This window comes from Pinus tabuliformis, chromosome 5_2 (genome assembly GCF_031772625.1).
Source record: "Pinus tabuliformis cultivar Carrire ecotype Pingquan chromosome 5_2, CPIR1, whole genome shotgun sequence".
NCBI lineage: Eukaryota > Viridiplantae > Streptophyta > Pinopsida > Pinales > Pinaceae > Pinus > Pinus tabuliformis.
In genome coordinates this window covers 724,269,146-724,288,388 of record NC_142306.1, presented here as the reverse complement: position 1 = coordinate 724,288,388, position 19,243 = coordinate 724,269,146, and the positions used below count along the sequence as shown (strand labels likewise).

The window sequence follows — 19,243 nt, the reverse complement described above, 5'->3', positions numbered from 1 at the left end:
CAAATGTCCCCCATGGACAAATGAATGTCATTTTTGGTTGGTTGGCAGGTAGAATATTGATTTGATTATAGCCCAAAAAACCATCCATAAAGGAAAACATTTCACTTCCGGCACAATCATCAATAATTTGATCGATATAAGGCGTAGGATAGTTGTCTTTTGGACAAGCTCGATTTATATCCATGGAAAATTTTAGGGGCTAATGTTCGCCCAGTGGGCTAATTTTCCATGATTTTTCCACAAAAAAGATTCGCCAATTTCCAATTTTATAAAAGACGATTCGCCCAAATTTTAGAATATAAAATTATTTTACCTTAAAAATCGCCAACATTATATAGAGACTATATATAAAATAATTATAAATTTGAATAATTTTACAAATATATCAATAAACATTTATAATTTGCATATTAGGGATTAGTGAGATTCGCCAATGTTTTAAACTTCAAGAAAATTTTCCATCCTTAAAATTTTCCTTGTTTATATCCCTATAATCGATACAGATTCTTATTGTTCCTTGTTTCTTGTTGACCGGAACAATATTCGATACCCAATCCGTTAACGGGATTGGATATATGAAACCTGCTTTCAACAGCTTTTCGACTTCTGCTTTAATAGCAGCCGCTTTCCGAGGGTGAATCTGATGCAACCATTGCCGGACGGGTTTAGCATCCGGGTAGGTCTTTATTTCATGAACAACGATGGCAGGATCGATTCCCGGCATTTCCTCGTAAGACCAGGCAAACACATCATGGAATTCTTGGAATAGGGCCTTGTAAGTTTGGATTTCATCTTCTGTACAAGCGGCACCTATATGAATGTTCTCCTCAATTCCGCGCTTTACTGAAATATCAATGGGAATAGTACGAGAAATATTCCCTAAATTCAACTCTGAATCAGAATGTTTCGTTGGATCCTGAGCATCTTTGACATATTTAGCGGTAAAGATAGATGAAAAATCATTTTCAAATGCATCATCCTTAGGTAAAAACGAAGATCTGTGATGGATATCCTCCCATGGTAGATCGTCTACGCTTAGGATTTCGCGAAGTTGTTCGTCAGATGACACGACTTCAGGAAACGCTATCCGTTCTAAGGTTGAGGTGAAAAGTGATTCTTCACTGACCACATTCATTTGGTCGATTTCGGTTGAACGCGAGTCGTTAAAAGACATGACGGCTTCATAAGCAATTTCATATGGACTCAAAGGCATAGCATCACCGAATGAGTCTATCTCAGATTCAGATGGGATAATCCAAGGATCATCGTAAATAATGTTTTCTGATGTAATCATGTGAATTGTTGCAAATGAAGAGTCTACGTTGATTGGAGGGAAAGGAAAAGTTCCCAGTAAACCGGAATCTTTAACTAAACCTACGCCAACGTCCCTATAAGGGATTGTCGTCTTACCGACATGCTGGATACTCTCTGAAGAGGCTGGGTCGGATGAAAAGTATGTCAGCTGATCAATAGTCACGATCTTACCGTTGTATGGAAACTTGATTACTCTGAAGACCGATGAAACGACCGCTGTCATAGCATATGACCAACTTCGACCCAAAAGAAGGTTGTAGTCTAGAGGGGCATCAACCACTTCCACATCCAGACTAACGGTTTTACCTTCTACCCCTATAGGCAATTCCTGTAGAATACCAAACGGACGGAACCCACGGCCATCAAAGGCCTTAAGGATGGTGGGGGATTGGTTCAACGAAGGAGAACCAAGAGATCTCCAACATTGAATCGACATAATACACGTAGAAGCTCCCTCATCAATCACAATCCGATGAATAGGCCTGTTTTTGACTATCACTGGAATTTGGAAAGCCATTTGATGGGGGAGACGCGGTGTACTATTTTCTAGATCGAAGATTATCAGGTTCGGGTCCTGAACATCAACAGCTCCGATAGCCGACAAAAGTAATTTTCGTTGTGCTGGGCATGATTGCAGCACTTCTAATGCCGACATTGCTGAGGGTGAAACAGCTAAGTCCTCAACAATGTTGTAATTCTGGGATGCTCTCGCATGTGGATTGAAAGCAGACCTTCGAAGTACACCCTTGGCGGGTGGTTTAATTACTAAGTCCGGGTTAGGTTTTTCGATCTGTAGTGGATCGGAACCAGGAGCTGAGGTTGATGGGTTAGAATGAGAAGATTCTGCTTCCTTACCATCAACAGGAGCCTTACTACCATAATCTTGCGATCGAGTCGCAATCCTCACATGAGACATCATCAAAATGGGTTCTTCACTGGCATTCGAAGAAGAACCTATCATCTTATTCTCCTGCTCCGGAAATGGATTTTTTAACACAGCAGGAGTGGGAGAACCTTTGACTATTTTCACAACCTCGGCCTGATGAGGGCAATCTCTCGTAAAATGATCCTCTTCACAAATAAGACAAGGATATCGAGGTTTGTGCTTTTCGTCATTGGTTTCCGACTTTTCCGTTTTCTCCTTTGGAGCCTTGTCTGCTTTAGCCTTCTTCTTTCCTTTCTTCTTTGCACTGTTTTTTGATTTTGCCGTAGATGTCTCTACAGCGTGAATATCGGCGGTAAGTTCAGGAGAAGACTCTCCTGTCGGAGAATCAGGCAAAGTGATAATTGGAGTAGTTGAAGCCTTGGAAGACTTCTTCTTGCTCTTCGTATTCACGATACCAATCATACCATCAGCGGCATGAGATCCCGAAGGAGCAGCAGCGATTTGATTCGACTTTGGAAGATCCGGAATCTTCTCGTGTAACGTACCCGACTGAGTGTAAACTAAGTCAAGGTATTGCGCCTGAGCAATGACTTGCTCCTCAGTAACTACTCCGGCCTTAGCTACATCTTCAGTAATCTTCGGTAATAATGATTTAACAAACCATTCAGCTAAGATTTGGTCCGGGATAAAAACTTTCACTAACCTTCTTCGACGTCTCCACTCATGAATGTGATCAGAAATATACGTGGACGTCGATTGTTTTAGTGAAGTTAATAACTCCGTGCCGTTATCGTATCTGACCGGCAACTGAAAGTGAGTTAAGAACGAGGTAGCTAACTGGCTAAAATTGTAAAAAGAGGCTCGTGGCAACTCAATGTACCACTTGGCCGCGAGACCAATGAGTGTACGCTGGAAAAGACGTAAGCGGATCGAATCATCCGAGATAGAATTTGAAGCACACCAGAGGTGGTAAGTCATCACGTGATTGGACGGATCCTCTCCAGACTTACCTTCGAACTTGGGTATATTGCTGGGTAACTTATTTGGCATTGGCGGCCAGAACTGAAGATATTGAATTGGATCGTTCGTTAGGCGCGTCAAGTCTGGTAAATCCAAAGTTGCGATAAACGGTAACTGCCAGTTAGGATCTCTAAAACTCTGGGTCACAATACCAGCCCCAGGAGGAGGATATCCAGGATAACTAGGAATAGGAGTCGCATTTGGGATATTATATCCTCCTGGAAAACCAGGATTAACCGGACCGTACTGGGGTTGTTGAGGTTGTTGATAAGTGTACCCAGGATACGGTTGATACTGGTAAACCGGCTGTTGGACAACTTGCCCATGTTGGTACTGTCCCTGGTACGAAGGTTGAACAAATTGAGGTTGAGTAGTGACAACCGTACTTATACCAGGCTGACCTACAGGCATCTGGACCGTGGTTTGAATCGTAAATCCAGACAACGGTGAAGATGTCTGAGGGGTGGTAACAGGGACAGTAGAAACTGGAGCCGTCGATACTCCAGAAGTAAGTATGGTAGATGTAGCGGTAGTTGCAGCAGCCGTTTGAGATGGAGTACTAGGTGCAATTGGCGGCTGAGTAACTACCGAAGTTACAGAAGCTTGAACATTTGACTGGACAGGTTGCGGTTGCTAGGGTGGACCAGAAACTACGGGTTGTCCAGCTTGAGGAACCAACTGTATACTTGGCTGCAACACCTGTTGACCCTGCGATGGATCCCACACTAACATTCCAGGGTATTGACCCGTAACAGGTTGAGGATACTGAGATCCATAACCAGATTGAGGGTAGGATTGATAATTGTAAGGTGCAGTTCCCATACTTGGAACATATGACTAACCTTGAGGCGGTTGATAACCTTGACTCGAGTATTGACCTTGAGGTTGATAACCTTGAGGTAAATACTGATACTGGGGTTGACTTTGACCTTGAGGTTGGTACCCTTGAGGTTGATAACCTTGGGGTTGATACCCTTGAGGTTGTCATCCTTGAGGTTGATATTGATACTGAGGTTGACCCTGGGGTACATATTGAGGCTGGGGTTGACCTTGAGGCACGTATTGCACCATAGGTACATACTGACTTTGAGGTTGCCCCCCAGACACGATTTGTGTACCTTGAGGTTGCCCCCCAGGCGGTAATTGGCCACCTTGAGGTTGGGAAACGGGAACTGAACCTGACATCATGTAAATGTCTCCTACACCCAATGGTATATTACCACTGTTTCCAGCTAATAACCCATGATCAACGGGTTGAGGAGATGCCCCCGCAAAGGTACCAGAAAGTGATTGATACCCAGTGGGAACAGAAGGACCGCCGTGTAAGAAAGATTCAGGACTTTGAGTAAACACGGACGACTGACCAGACATATTTACAGGAGTATAAATACCTCCAGGTGGAAAAGGAGTACGAGGTGTAGAAAAACCTACCCCTGAGTTGTCTAAAAAATTGGTTAACGCAAGGTACCAAGAAGTACTTCTAGGAGGACTGTAAAAGATGGATTCACGCTCCCTTAGATCAATAGTAAGTTGACCTTCAAGGTTAGAGACACCTATTTACTCCTCTGGAGCAAGTTCTTCTATAGCAATCAAACCAGTAGGAAGATTTTCGGTGATAACCCTTTTATTCTCGGTGAATCTGGAACACTAGAAGTCGGAGTAACAGGTTCGGATATTTCAGGTTCTTCGCCTGTATCACTAGCAGACGAAAAACTACCAACAAGCTCAGAAACTGAAACAGCTTCGGGATTATAACCTGTCTCTAAACTTTGGTAATCTGGATGGACTACCAAGGAAGATTCTCCTTCTTCAGGCGAACCTACTCTACTGCCACTAGGAGGAGTTACAAGGACCTTCAACCCTTCGTACTGACCCGGAATGTCTTCAGGAGATTCACTCCGCGATTTACGAAGTTTTCTTAACAAATCTATTCCGGTAACAATCTCAGGAGACTTGCCCCGAAGTCTACGGGACTGTCTCGGTAATTCCGCCACAGCTAAAAACTTTTAACTACTACACACGAAAACAAAATAAAATTTCAAATCAAACCACCTAAAGTCTCTAAAGAACCAAACAAATTTGAATCACACGCCTGAAGAATCTAGGGCTTCAAACCAAGCACAAACAGTAGCCTTCCAGACCGAAAGCGCTAGTTGGTGATGAAACCCAACATCGCCGGATTCAATACAGAAGTAGCGGGTGGAACAGTTACCCCGGCAACCTGCTTAATGAATAGACTGGACCAAGTTCCTCCACTTTAACCGTCTCGAGTGAAGTGAACCCCCCAGAAAATCCAAGTGAGTCTAGCCGACGTCTGCTCCAGGTACAGTGGGATCTTCCCTCCACCGTCACCTCGGTAGAATCCTAAAGATAATGGTCACTAAGGTTACCAACCGCAACAAATGCACCTGGGGGAACAGTCTAAACTCCGACAGCACGCAAGGGCAGAGTATCAAGCTCAATCCCCTTGCCGGCTCCTTGACAATAATCCAAGGTTTACCAACAAGTGACCGCTCCTCGACAATGGTTAATCTAAGGTTTAACGTTTGTAATACGTGCGTGTCTGGCGTCGTTCCCAACGAGGGGGGATTGATCCCCTCACTGATTCAGACACGAGCTCGTGCTTCTCCTTTAAGAGGAGCTTTCCCAGAGTACAAATGAGACAATTGGATTTAATCTATCACAAGATAAGCTACTTGTTTGGTTTTGTTGTCTTGGAGAGTTAATTACTCACCTACTCCAAGACACTAGCCTGATCTAAATTGGTGTTTCAGAGCCCTAGTAAATAAAAATTACTACGTCGATTTTACTTTAAGCATTAATTTTATGGTTTTTTCTTAAAGACAAAAGGTAGCGGAAGTGAAACCAATGGTGTGTAGACTCGACTCAAACCACTACAAAGATGCACCTAAGATGATTTACGCTACTTTTCCTTTTTCAATGAAATTCTTAACTAAGAGAGTTGAGAGAATGCAAATTTTATAGAAAACAACTTTCTTAATAAAGACAATCAAAGAAACAATTCTCTTTATCTTTTCAAGCATACAAACATGACCACTCCTTACGTGCACGAAAAAACTCTTTTTCTTTCAAAACTTTTCAAAGCTACTTGAAACAAAACTTTTCAAAGGAGATATTTTTGTATTTTCTCTTTTTAATAAAGCATATAAATCTATTGTAACGAAAATCAATTTTAAAAGCTATAAAAACTATGAAAACTTGACTCACAAGCAAATCAAAAAGGAAATTACTCTAAGCAAACCTAACAAGGCAAAAGCTCACAAAGATTATTCTAGGTTGTTTTACTTGACCAAAATCAAATCAAGGACTAGCTAATGCAGAATCAAAAGACTAGTCAAAACAAAACTCAAATCTTTTTGTTCTTTTTGTAAAATGGAATTCAAGACTTAATCAATAAGCACTTCGAAATTTGCCAACGAGACAACTCAATGGTAAGTTGCTCACACAGGTAGACTTTATGACAGGTCTGACTTCTAAGAATGTTGACAAAACCAGAGAGATCTAAGGCTTGACAACTTCTACCGCCAAAGTCACTACAAGACCTACTCAAAAATCAAACCCTAGGGCTTAAACTTCTTTGAAATCCACTAAAACACTCAATGCTATCGAAACAAGTTCAGGTGAAGATCTTTGACAAGGGACTAATGAATCTGGGCAGTAAAAACTAAGAAAAAACAAAATCTAAGAGTAAAAAAGCAAAAAATGGAGTTTTCTCAAATTTTAGCAGGGGACGCAGGCAACCCGTTAGAACAGGTGCGGGCCCGCTCTGTGCACACAGCAACAGTGCGTCCAGGGACGCACTGTGCAACACTCAGAGAGTGCCTCCTACTGAAAAACTCAAGAAAAACTAAAAGGAATCTAACTCTAAGCTAACCCACCCAAAAACAAAGTCACCGAGCCAAAAACCAGAAAAATAAACCAATTTTCTCAGAGCAAAGTTCATACAAAGGAAAAGACTTTCACATTAATGGAATCCCCAGTGGAGTCGCCAATTTGTCAGGCGGAAAGAGTCGATTGTGCGGACACAACCAACCTCCCTAGGAGCCTAAGACTCTCTAGTGACAAACAAGACAAACAAGAGCAATCCTTCTCTAAACATGCATTTACTATATGGGAAATCAAATGTTTAGATCCTACCTGTAATCCAACGCTGTTGTAGCAGTCCAGCTCCTCTGATCTGGATGAGCTCCTCCTTCACTTTGAAACCTGCATACACTAACAATCAAACGATTAAATAGCACTTGATAATCTCATAAAATAAAACATATTTAACACATAGACCAAGGAGTACATGAAATAACTCATAAATAACAAGTTATTGAGAAGAATGGACTCATTTGCATTAATAGGTAACAAAAGGAACAAATACAACCTGAGCCTTGGTGTTGTGCAAGTCCTTCCCAGGGTCCATCAAGAGTTCTCCTTTACTTTGACAAAGCACACCCACTTCCAAATAGAACAAGCAAAGATGGCAATCTCTCCTCACAAGCTTCTAAATGGGAGTCCTAATTCCTGCAGCATTTACCCTTAGAAATGTATAGCTTCTAACCTCTCCTCCTTCTCGCCCAATGCCTGTATTTATAGTGCTCAAGAGGAGGTTAATCAGGTCCACCATCAATGGGATAATCCCCTCTTTGGGTGGGATAGCTCCCTTATTGATGGGATAAGTTCCTCTTTGGTAGGAGTGCATGAGCCATCTGGAGGCGCTCAATACACGTCGAACAACCTTCTAGAATGCTCTAGACATGACCACAAGTAACTTTTTAAAGATGAAACTTGCGCATTCTAACCTTTACAGGGGGACGCACCTGCCCCTTTACATACAGAGCGTCCAAAGACGCAATTTTTGTGAACATTGGGAGCGTCCCCGCAGGTAAGGTTGAGAGAACCTGCGTCCCCAGAGATAGATACATTTATACAAGACTTTCTCTCTTTTTGGAGTTTGACATGGAGAGCAGAGGCATAAGACTTGCCTAAGAGGGTAGCATGACTGTTGATTGAGCCATACTAACTGTAAATAGTCATGGTGACATTTTTTAGTGTAACAGGGCGGGCACAACCATGCGCAACCCATGCCCAAACCTCAACCCAATGTAAGCGTATACCAGTGTGGGTGCCCGTGCACACCACCGCAACCTCCAAACCTATCACCGTGCACTTACAACCCTACACCCGGCTTGGCGGGCTCATTTCCTTAGTGCGAGTGGTTGATAGACCTGCGCCATCCTCTTGTGCGCACTTGAGATGTGCGAAGAGAATGTGAAGTTGTTGTTGTCAAATGAGTGTGCTCAATCAAGAGTTTATACCATCATTCCATGTGGCGACCATCTCCATGGCCGACCCCTTTATCGCCCAACCATTGTGTCTTCAAGCCTTTATGCCGTCGGCTTTGCTCAATCCACCCTTCGGTCGGCTTGTGTGTGGGGCGAGCTATCCAGTCGCCCTATAACCGTGCGGGCGCTCTCCTATCTCCGCGCGCATATGTGACTGCGCCTTCGCAAGTTCGAGCCACCGCACTTTCATGACTTAGTCGTTTTTCAAGTGAGAGGGGCATGCGCCTTCGCACGAACCTGCGAGGCATTACAGATACGGTCCAAAGTGTGGATATGGATGACCCAAGCGACAACCACGTGGGGGTGAACATTAACAGCCTCATCTCACTGCAAACCGAGACTGCCGGCTATTGGAATGGCGCGCAGAAGTTCCATAGAATCAGCCTCAAGAGCGGACGCAACATACAGGCCTGGATCGATTACGACCATTTGCAAAGCCAGATCAACGTTACCATAACGTTGGACGGCTTGCCCAGACCGCAGACGCCGCTTATATCTCAGAAAATCGATCTGCAGAGCGTTCTGCAAGAGAAGATGTTCGTTGGCTTTTCCACGGCTACGGGGACTTTGGCTGAGGACCATTACATTCTCGCGTGGAGCTTTAACACAGAAGGCATGGCGCACCCCCTAGATATCTTGTGTCTCCCTTCCTTTGCTAAAATGTATTCCAAGCGTCCCAGTCGAGGATGGATAGCTGGCGTTAGAGTGGCCGTTGTTCTCTTCTTGCTGATAGTTGCGGCCGTGTTTTTCATAAAATACAAGAACAGAGAAATAATAGAAGAATGGGAGCATGAGTTCTGGCCACATAGATTCAGTTACAAGGAGCTCGACACCGCCACAAATGGATTCTGGGATGAAAACATTTTGGGCGCGCGGGGTTTCGGCAGAGTTTACAGGGGCGTTCTCACGGGAAGCGGCCTGGAAGTGGCGGTGAAATGTATAACGAAGGAGTTAAACGAGGGAATGAAGTGTTTCGTCGCAGAGATCTCGACGATGGGATGCCTGCAGCATAGGAACCTGGTTCCTCTCCTCGGGTGGTTCGAGTGGTGCAGGAAGCAGTAACAGCTATTCATTGTTTACGACTACATGCCAAACTGTAGCCTCGATAAACTCCTATTTGGCAACCCAAGGACCATCTTGCCATGGCCTCGGCGATACGCTATCTTGAAGGGTGCTGCGGCGGGCCTGGCATATCTACACGAAGGTTGGCAAAAGAAGGTCATCCACAGAGACATCAAGTCGAGTAAGGTGCTGTTGGATTCGGAGCTCAATGGGAAGCTGGGGGACTTCAGGCTCGCCCGGCTGTATGAACACAGCGAGAACCCTGGAACAACTCAGTTGGTGGGAACGGTGGGGTACATAGTGCCGGAGCTCATAAAGACGGCAAAGGCCACTCCGAGCTCGGATATGTTCAGCTTTGGTTTTCTTTTTTTGGAAGTGGTGTACGGGAGGAAAGCCATGGACCTGACCTTGGGCATTGAACGGTTGTTTTTGGTTGACTGGGTGTGGGAGATGTACGGCCATGCGAGTCTTATCCAAGCGGTAGATCTAAAGCTGGGAAATGAATTCGAGGAGCTCGAAATGGATAAGGTGTTGAAAGTGGGATTATTGTGTTCCAATACGGAACCGACGTTAAGGCCGGGGATACGACAGGTGTGTCAAATACTGGAAGGTGAAGCTCCTCTCACTGACGTCCATATGGATTCGTTTAAGATTAATAGCCGTTCTGCTGGGACGTTGCCTAACCATTATACGTTTTCCGAGGAGGACAGGAGGCTGAGTATACAGCAGGTGCGTCAAACACTGGAAGGTGAAGCTCCTATCCCTGACATCCCTGACGTCCATATGGATTCGTTTAGGGTTAATAGCTGTGCTGGCACTCCCAATCCGGATGGCTCAGTTCGACCTCTGTAGTTTAGAATTCTCAACTACAAGTCCAATTCTAGTTTAGAAGTCCAATTGAACCAAATAAGTAAACATGCAGTTTAGAATTCTCAATCCTACCACATGAAAAATGAATTTAATCTATGTATCTAATGTGTGCATGCATATCATAATGTGCATATTCCTAAACCGTGAATCCTTTAGTAGGAGTAAAAATTCATAATTCATATTATTATTTGCTCTTTTCCAAATGAATTCATAATTTATATTATTAATTCCTTTTTCTAAATGCGTCTGCAGGGTGGAATACAACTTTTATGTTCAATTCCTATGATATATTTTTTTAATAAAAAATATCTGATTTTAATAACAATAACAAGTGTAATAGGTAGGTAGGGCCTGTTTAGTACTTGCTTTTTATGGAAAACGTATTTGATAGCAGAATAATTACATGAAAATACTTATATAGTAATTAAAAATTGTTTATATTTACTTATTCACATGTCAAAATGATTTCTGTTTTTTATTTCATTTATAAAAAAATAATTTTTTAAATAAAATTTTTGATAATTATATTATTGGTTTAAAAGAAAAAAAATTGGTAGATTTATATTGTATTGTGTAAAGACTGCAATAATAATAATAGACCTCTCAATAACAATAATGAGCGTGATCACAATAACATTATTTTGATGTTTATGTAACTCACATGATTATTCATAAAACTAACACATCTTCTTATATTTCTTAACTTTTTGTTTTTAATATTAAATATAAGTTTCTTTTTTTTTTTGCTAAGTAAGAGTGGGACCTTCTATTAATCTAGCCAAGATACATAATTTACATGGAGCCGCACTAGCTCTGTGAGAGTTCACATAATTTACATGGAGTCGCACCAGCTCTATGAGAGTTCATCACGCAGCTGGGCAAGCCGAATTTCGAACCTAACATCTGAAACCATGAAAAACCTGAACAAGACAATCGAGGAGTTGATACCAGTCACTTTGGACATATAGCGAGCAGGAAACCTGCTAGTCGTGCTGTCGTGAAACAGAAGAAGACCTGAACACCTCAAATCCGGGGCCCACAATACTGCCAGATGTGACCCGTCATAGGCCCCCAAAACTGCAACCAAAGACCAACCTTAATCTTCATTAAACTTGTTGGCTCAAAGACCATGCGACCCGACCTTCCAAGATCCAAGGGTCACATGCTTCCTTCGCGCCACCATCAATCCCACACATTAACCTTTCTTACAGACCTGAAGAGAACCTTAGGTCATCTCTCTAAACTTTTTTGGGTCCGAATCGCTGAACACCACATGCATGATCAACCTCCACTGTTGATCAACCCGTCGTGGATCCAACGGTCCACGCCGATATCGGTTGGGCAAGTAGCTTGAGGATTACCCACTCGATAAAGCGGTTTCCTCTTTCCTCCCCGCTGCTACGTGTCGCTTGAGGAGTGGAATCGAGGGCCTTCCTCGAAATATTAGATACCACTTAGATCTGCCCAAAATACAACTTGTGGTTTGAGAAACTATCCCCTCACGAATTAACTTGCACGCTCTTCTGCCAAGCGATGACCATTGATCAAACCCATCAGACGGTTCTCGTTCCTTCCTCCTAGTTTCTCTTCCATACTCCGTTTAATCGATGTGTCAAAGGACGATCCAACCTGCAGCACTTCCAGAGTCGGTCCTCACGCCATTGCATCCTTGGTTTTCCTCCGCTGATCTCAACCTTCTCCATAAATCTGATGGAATAATGATCTTTGGACCACGGCCAGTACCATCTTCGAACTGCAGCCAAAAAAGGGGGACAATTGAGGTTTCCCTATCCTCTCGCCTGTCCCCTAATCCTCTTCGATCCATCCTATCAATCCATAGCTCCATGTCTTTTCCCGCCTGACAGAGACAATCCTCTAACAATTTGCCTGGGGTTAACAATTCCCAAGCATGCCGAGTATCCCTTTCCTTATTGATTACTCCTTCATTCGCCAAACAATCCGCTAACATGTTAGCTTTTCTTTTTACATGGACAAAGCTTACAGTTTTTAAGGTTTGTAGGTGGGAGTAGATACGATGAAAGACTTGTGAAAGCCTCCAATAACACATACTTAATTATATTTGGAATTAAATATTGGATTTAGAATTTCAAAATAACCAAAAAGCTAAATTCTGATAATGTCCTTGTAATAAAATATTTCCAATTTTAATGAAATATGTGTTGAATGCTTCGACACTCTATCTGGTGCTATGCCATTGCATATTTTCTTGGCCGCTCTGATAATCAACTCTGAATCTGCTTCAACGATTACATTATGCGAATTTGAATCTACCAAGATTTCCAAGCATCGCTCTAGGGCCATGAGCTCCGCCATGTTATTAGTGGCCTTCCCCAAGTGGCCATGAAAGATCTTCTTTATTTGACCCTGTTCATCTCTGATAACACCCCCAAAGCCAGCTAACCCTGGGTTGCCCTTAGATGCTCTGTCTATATTGAACTTTAGGAAACCATAAGGAGGAGGCTTCCAAATGTTTATATCTGCATTTATTTGGCTCACTCCCTTGATTATGCCCTGTGGGCTTATGGATTGGAGACCCAATTGTAGTAGAATACTCACATCTTGGGGTAGAGGAGGGTCCTAAGGAAGTGTCCTTAACAGGCTTTTGACTGTGTCTTTGAGTTGCCTTAAAATTTGGTCAATTATGTGTTGGGGCTTGCTTGCTTTTTTCTTGAAGATTCGACTATTGCGCTCTTTCCAAACATTCCAGATGACAAAGCCTGGAACTAGAGTCCACGCTTCATTAATGATTTCATTCCCTGAGAAGTTTTTCCTCCAATTCTTCAAAGTGTTGGAGATGCTGAGTCTGTCCCTATCTATTTGTCTAAAGATTGAGGCCACCCATTCCCACACGATGGAGGTGAAAGGGCAGAGGTTGAGAAGATGATCCATCGTCTCCTCTTCTGAGCCACAAAGGTAACATTTGGATGGTCCAGTGAAGCCATTTTTTAGGAGATTCTCCCAAATTAAGATTTTCCTTTGATGCACTAGCGAGATGAATAAATTTATTTTCATCCAGTGGGGGCTTTGCCACAGTTTCTTGCAAAATTGATCAGGATTTAGATAGTTAAATCATGTTACTGCCTGTTTACCTTCTTTGAGGTTAAAGTTACCTTCGGTGTTCTTTCCCCATCTTAGTTGGTCAGGCAAGAAGGATGCCAGAATTCTCCTATGCTCTAGATCTTGGATAAGAGAGTCTGCTTGGGCAATATTAAATATAAGTTTCATTAATATATATTGTTCAATTTAGATATGATACAAATTAATATATGTTTTTCAATTTATCTGAAGAAAAAGTTGTCAATGTCAAAACAACTAGGAAGGTTATGTGTATTTATAAAGGAAAAATATCATTTCTTAAATCACGAGTATCACACTTCATAAAACAACTCTAAGTAATTAATATGTGTAAAAAGTGATTATTCGTTTATTTAATTTGGTATTTTGAATTTTTATGTAAAGTAAAATAAGGATGATGATTGACTTTATATAAAATTTGATTTATTGAAATAAAACATGGCCCGACACAAAATAATGTATGTGGGGCGGCTATGGATTCTGGATAGCAATGTCAAAGGATTCACAATACAAAGCACATTGGAATGCTGGCCTGGGATCAAATAACAAGGCTGAGGCTATGGCTCTTTGGGACATATTATGGCTTGCAAAATTTCTCAATATCCCTGAGATCCATATATATGGGGATTTAAAGATTATTTTGGACCATGTAAAAGGTAAGGCTCCAATCAAACAATCAGCTCTTCTTGGTTGGTTAAAGAGAATTGAATGTCTCTAGACTCAGCTAGGGAGACCTACAATCAATCATACTGGCATAGAACACAATCAATCATACTAGCAGAGAACACAATCAGATTGCGGACGAGATCTCAAAAAAAGGCCTATAAGGAAACATGGGAGAAGTGCAGATGGATATAGTTATGGAAGATAAGAGTATAGGGGCAGTGTCATTCACGTTTCATGGATGGTATATGCAAATTGTCTATAATCTATTTTTTTGTGTAACAATTTTGTTTTTTGTATATTACAAGAAAAATCGCAATAAAGGGAGAAATAGAAACTTTTATAAGAATCACTATGAATATGGGTTGATATGGTTTCATCACTAACTTTTCTAATGGAATTATCTGGTTTAATTTATCTCTTATACACTTATTCCCATATGCAACTCTTATTTGATTTCTTATCTCTTATACACTTATTCCCATATGCAACTCTTATTTGATTTCTTCACATTGTAATGTACACGCTTGTATAAGGTTTTTTTTGGAACTGACTAAACATACAACCAAGATTATCTGGGTATTATGACGATTCTTGTAAATGTATGCTAATATGATATACATGGCCCATCTAATTAATACAAATATAGCTTTTTACATGCTAAAAAAAGAAGAGATAATGATTTATTAGAAATTAAAACAGGGAAATAATTCAACAATTACCTCGTCCTACATATCTATTATGCAATTCACCTTCACATTCTCTAGATTCTATTTAAAAACATTACACTTAATATCATATAAATTTTTATAAATTTAAAAAATTTAATTAGAAAATAATATTTTTTAATTCAGAAAAACAAAATAATTTTAATTAAAAACAATTAATGATTAAATAAAAATGAATAGATTTAAGTTTTGGTCAACCTAAACGAGTAGATGGATAATCTTATCAAAATCGACCGTAATATATTTCGTTGTCGTTTGTCCACACCCATCCGTTTCTCATCTACTTCAAAGTAAAAATGACAACCAACTCTCTTTTGTGAGAATTGCGAAGGGGCTACCACTAATGACCACTAAATTTTATTCCGTAGACGTGGATTACTTTTGCAACTCTATTAAATTTTATTCCGTAGACGTAGATTACTTTTGCAACTCTATCAAAATGGATGGACTAATTTAATTATTGTCATTTTTTATTTATATTCATTAAAGTCAATTAAATGACAATAAATACAATAACAATACGTCAAACTTACGGGGATTAACTTTGCTCCACGTCCTTCAATTTTTTTCAGCGCTTTCCTTCCTTCCAGTAATTCCCATTCCGGTTCTTCCTTTGGTATCAGCTAGTTATTCTTTTGGTATCAGCTATGGCAGTCCCTCTATCAGGTATAGCAGGAAATTTTATTGGGGGAGTGGCGACCAACGTCACAGGCAACATTTTTGCTGCGATTTTCCAGAAGTTGGAAGATGTTAGAAGGTTGGAGAGAAACAGGGAAATTCTGGAAACCGACTTTAGCACTGTGCAGGACATGTTGAATAATATTCGCAACCAGTTTGAAGCTCAGCAGAAGATGTTGGAGGAGCCATTGAAAAAATGGTTAACAAAGATGGAGAAAGCCCTTGGAGAGGCTGAAGATCTGATCAATCGGGCCAATCGACATAGACACTGGACAGAGAGCGTGGTATCAGCGTTGTTGTTGCCTCCTCTGGAACCTCAACCTCCCCACGCAAGTTAGAGCTTGGAAGGATGCATATGATGCCCTCATTGAAGAGTTCACTAAGTTCTGCTCAATACATGCCTCGATTCCGCAGCTTGTGTCCACTGCAGCACCTCAGACAGACCTGCTGCTCCAAATTGTGCCAGACTCGGGTTTCAAAGGGTCCGGCATTCGAACTGCTCAGGATCAGCTGCAGACATGGCTCACCGACCCTCATTGCCAATCTCGCGTGATTGGCGTGTACGGCATGGGGGGAGTTGGCAAGACATCGTTGTTGAAAGTCATCTACAACACCTACAAGAAGCAGGTCAGTGGTATCTTTCATGTCGTTCTTTGGTTTACTGTTTCTCAGGACTTCCAGATTAAGGAATTGCAGGCTTCCATGGCTAAGGAAGTGGGATTAAATCTGGAGGAAACTTCTAATGTTGAAGAAAGGAAGATGAGATTGTATGCATCTCTCCGAAAGAGTAACAAGAAATTTCTGATCGTATTGGACGACTTCTGGAGTTCAATCGATCTACAGGAAGAGGTGGGCGTCGGATTTGGCGATGATAATCCGAGCAAAATCATAATGTCCAGTCGCAACAGAAATGTCATTGCAAGAATGGGGGCGCTTGAGTACTCAGTGAACATACATCCCTTGTCCAGAGAGGAAGGCTGGGAGTTATTTACAAGTAGTGCTTTTACGAATGGGGTTGTTACTGGGAGTAATATAGAGGAGGAAGTAGCCAGAGAGATTGCCGATGAGTGCAACGGATTGCCGTTGGCAATAAATGTAGTAGCTGCAGCGATGAGATCCAAAAAGACGAATGATGAGTGGAGTCGTGCTTTGATGATGATGAAAAATGCGGATCCCGCCTTTCCAATCACTCACGAGACTATTGATGCAGAGCTGTATCAAAAGTTAAAATGGACTTATAATGATTTGCCAGATCCTTATTTAAAGATTTGTTTTCTATGCTGTGCTGTGTTTCCTGAGGACTACCACATTCCTGTAGAGTGGCTCGTGGTAATGTGGCGCGCTGAAGGGTTGCTTACAGGGACAAGTTACTTTATGGATATTGGGCGTCAGTACATAGATGTACTGGTAAGCAGGGGTTTGGTAGAGCATTTTGAAGTGTTCAATCCTTATGAAGTTAGGAGGACGGGATATTTAAAGGTTCATGATGTTCTTCGCGACACGGCAATATATATCGGCCAAAAGGAGGAGAACTGGTTATTTTCAGCAGGTCCACATGTACAGAGTTTCCCTATTGAAGAAGAGACTAAGGACTGCAAAAGAATATCAATTTTTGGGAGTGATGCTCGTGATCTACCAATGGATTTCAATTGCCCAAATCTTGTGAGTTTGTGGTTAATGGAGAACATTAGTTTGTCAAAGGTTCCCGAAGGCTTTCTTTTAAACCTTCCGTGTCTCAGGGTTCTTGTACTGTCACACAGTCAAATAAGTTCGCTGCCATCATCAGTGGGGCAACTTGGAGAGCTTGAGTTTCTTAGCTTGCGAGGCTGCCGCGACTTGAGGGATTTGCCTGATAGCATATGCAATTTGTCTCGTCTTCAAACTTTGAATCTTCAATGGTGTAGCAGCCTGCATTCATTGCCAAGTGGAATAAGAGTGCTTAAAAGGCTTAAGCATCTCAAATTAGAAGGGTGTGGCAGCTTAGTGACAATTCCAGATGGTATTTTTCAACTCACTTCATTGAACACATTGTGCCTGCAATCAAGTTGTACGGTTAGAGCAAAGGATCTCACAAATTTCTCAAATCTGGTGGCGCTACGGGCATCGGTAAAGGCAGGAATTGAAGTAGGCAGACTGGGTCCCTGGTCGGACATGAGGATTTTGGAATTAAACTACATGCATGATGATGATGACTTCGGTGTCGCAGAGGATGTTCTTCCGGAGACCATGAAGCACATGTGGAAATTGGAGGAATTAAGCCTATTTGATTATCGAGGCTTGTCTTTACCGAATTGTATTTGTGATTTCCGAAACTTGAAGGTCTTATATTTGCACAGATGTCACCAATTAAGGGAGTTTCCGGCCATGGAGATTGGGAGTGCAGATGCTAGCTTTCCAGCGCTAGAGCAGTTGACTTTGTATCGCCTATACGAGTTGGAGAGTCTCGCAGGACCATCTAATGTGTGCAATGAAAGAACAATGCCCAATCTTAAAGACTTGAAGATATATAATTGCCGATTTGCTGAGACACTGCTATCTTCAATGGGGAAGCTGCCCAATTTAATGGAAGTGGATATATCTAATTGTGATGAGTCGAAGGAAAGGGACTTTGGTAGTAGGAGTTTTCCAATGCTGAGGGAATTGACATTGCGCAACCTAACCATGTTAGAGAGTATAGCGGGGCCTTCAAATATATGGAATGAAGGAACGTTGCACAACCTTCAAACATTGACGATAACGGGGTGTCCGTTATTAAGGAAATTGCCAGTAGGAATAGAGAAACTATGTAATTTAAAACAAATGAGAGGAGAATCAGTTTGGTGGGAAAGCATCGTTTGGGAAAATGATGAAATGAAAGCTCAACTTTCTCAACTTTTTTTTTTCTCTACACTAGATTATTAATTGTATTGGGATGCTGCGGTGTATTTTAAAATTTAATATAAAAGAGGGTTGGAAATTTTATATGTTTAATGTAAAGTTGATATATGGTTTTAATGTAAAGTTGACATAATGTAATTACAAAAAAAAATTGTGTTATCAAAAATTTGATCTCTTTATATTTTCATTAAAATTTATAGCAATATATCCTTGTTAATTACTTGTTTGTTTATCAGATATGTATATAAAGGGAATATATATAATTATATTTCACAATAAGGCTTTATTTATATATGAGTCAAAAATTTAATAAAAAAATCAAATTTATATAATTATTAAATGATTAAAAGAGAATAAATTAATAAATACTCTATTTCAATGTTTTAGAAAAAAAAATTCCAAAACAAATATGAATAAGATTGGCTGCCGTACATAAGTCCTTGGTAATTTCTCTTTAATTTATCACCAAGGTGTATATTGCAGTTTTGTGATTGGTTTGGTAATCTCTCTGTCTCGATTTCCAGAGTAGTCACTTTCGTTCCTTTTCGGCTTCTTAAAAGAAAAGGTCCATCTAAGCACTTGTCACTTCAGGCTCATTAAAAATTGTAGGGGACTAGAGTCATCTTTAGCTTTTTCTCAACTCTTAAATATTGAAAAAACAAAGTTGTGTCAAATCGTCATTAAAATTTATTAAA

The 19,243-nt window shown here is 41.1% G+C and overlaps 3 pseudogenes; all 3 read left to right on the top strand.

Annotated features, from left to right (window-relative positions):
• Positions 1-8,793: 8,793 nt before the first annotated feature.
• On the top strand, positions 8,794-9,636 carry LOC149161242 (L-type lectin-domain containing receptor kinase S.4 pseudogene; annotated as a pseudogene).
• A 24-nt stretch (positions 9,637-9,660) lies between these two features.
• Positions 9,661-10,488, top strand: LOC149161241 (L-type lectin-domain containing receptor kinase S.4 pseudogene; annotated as a pseudogene).
• Positions 10,489-15,539: 5,051 nt separating this feature from the next.
• Positions 15,540-18,614, top strand: LOC149161240 (disease resistance protein RPS2-like; annotated as a pseudogene).
• Positions 18,615-19,243: the final 629 nt, after the last annotated feature.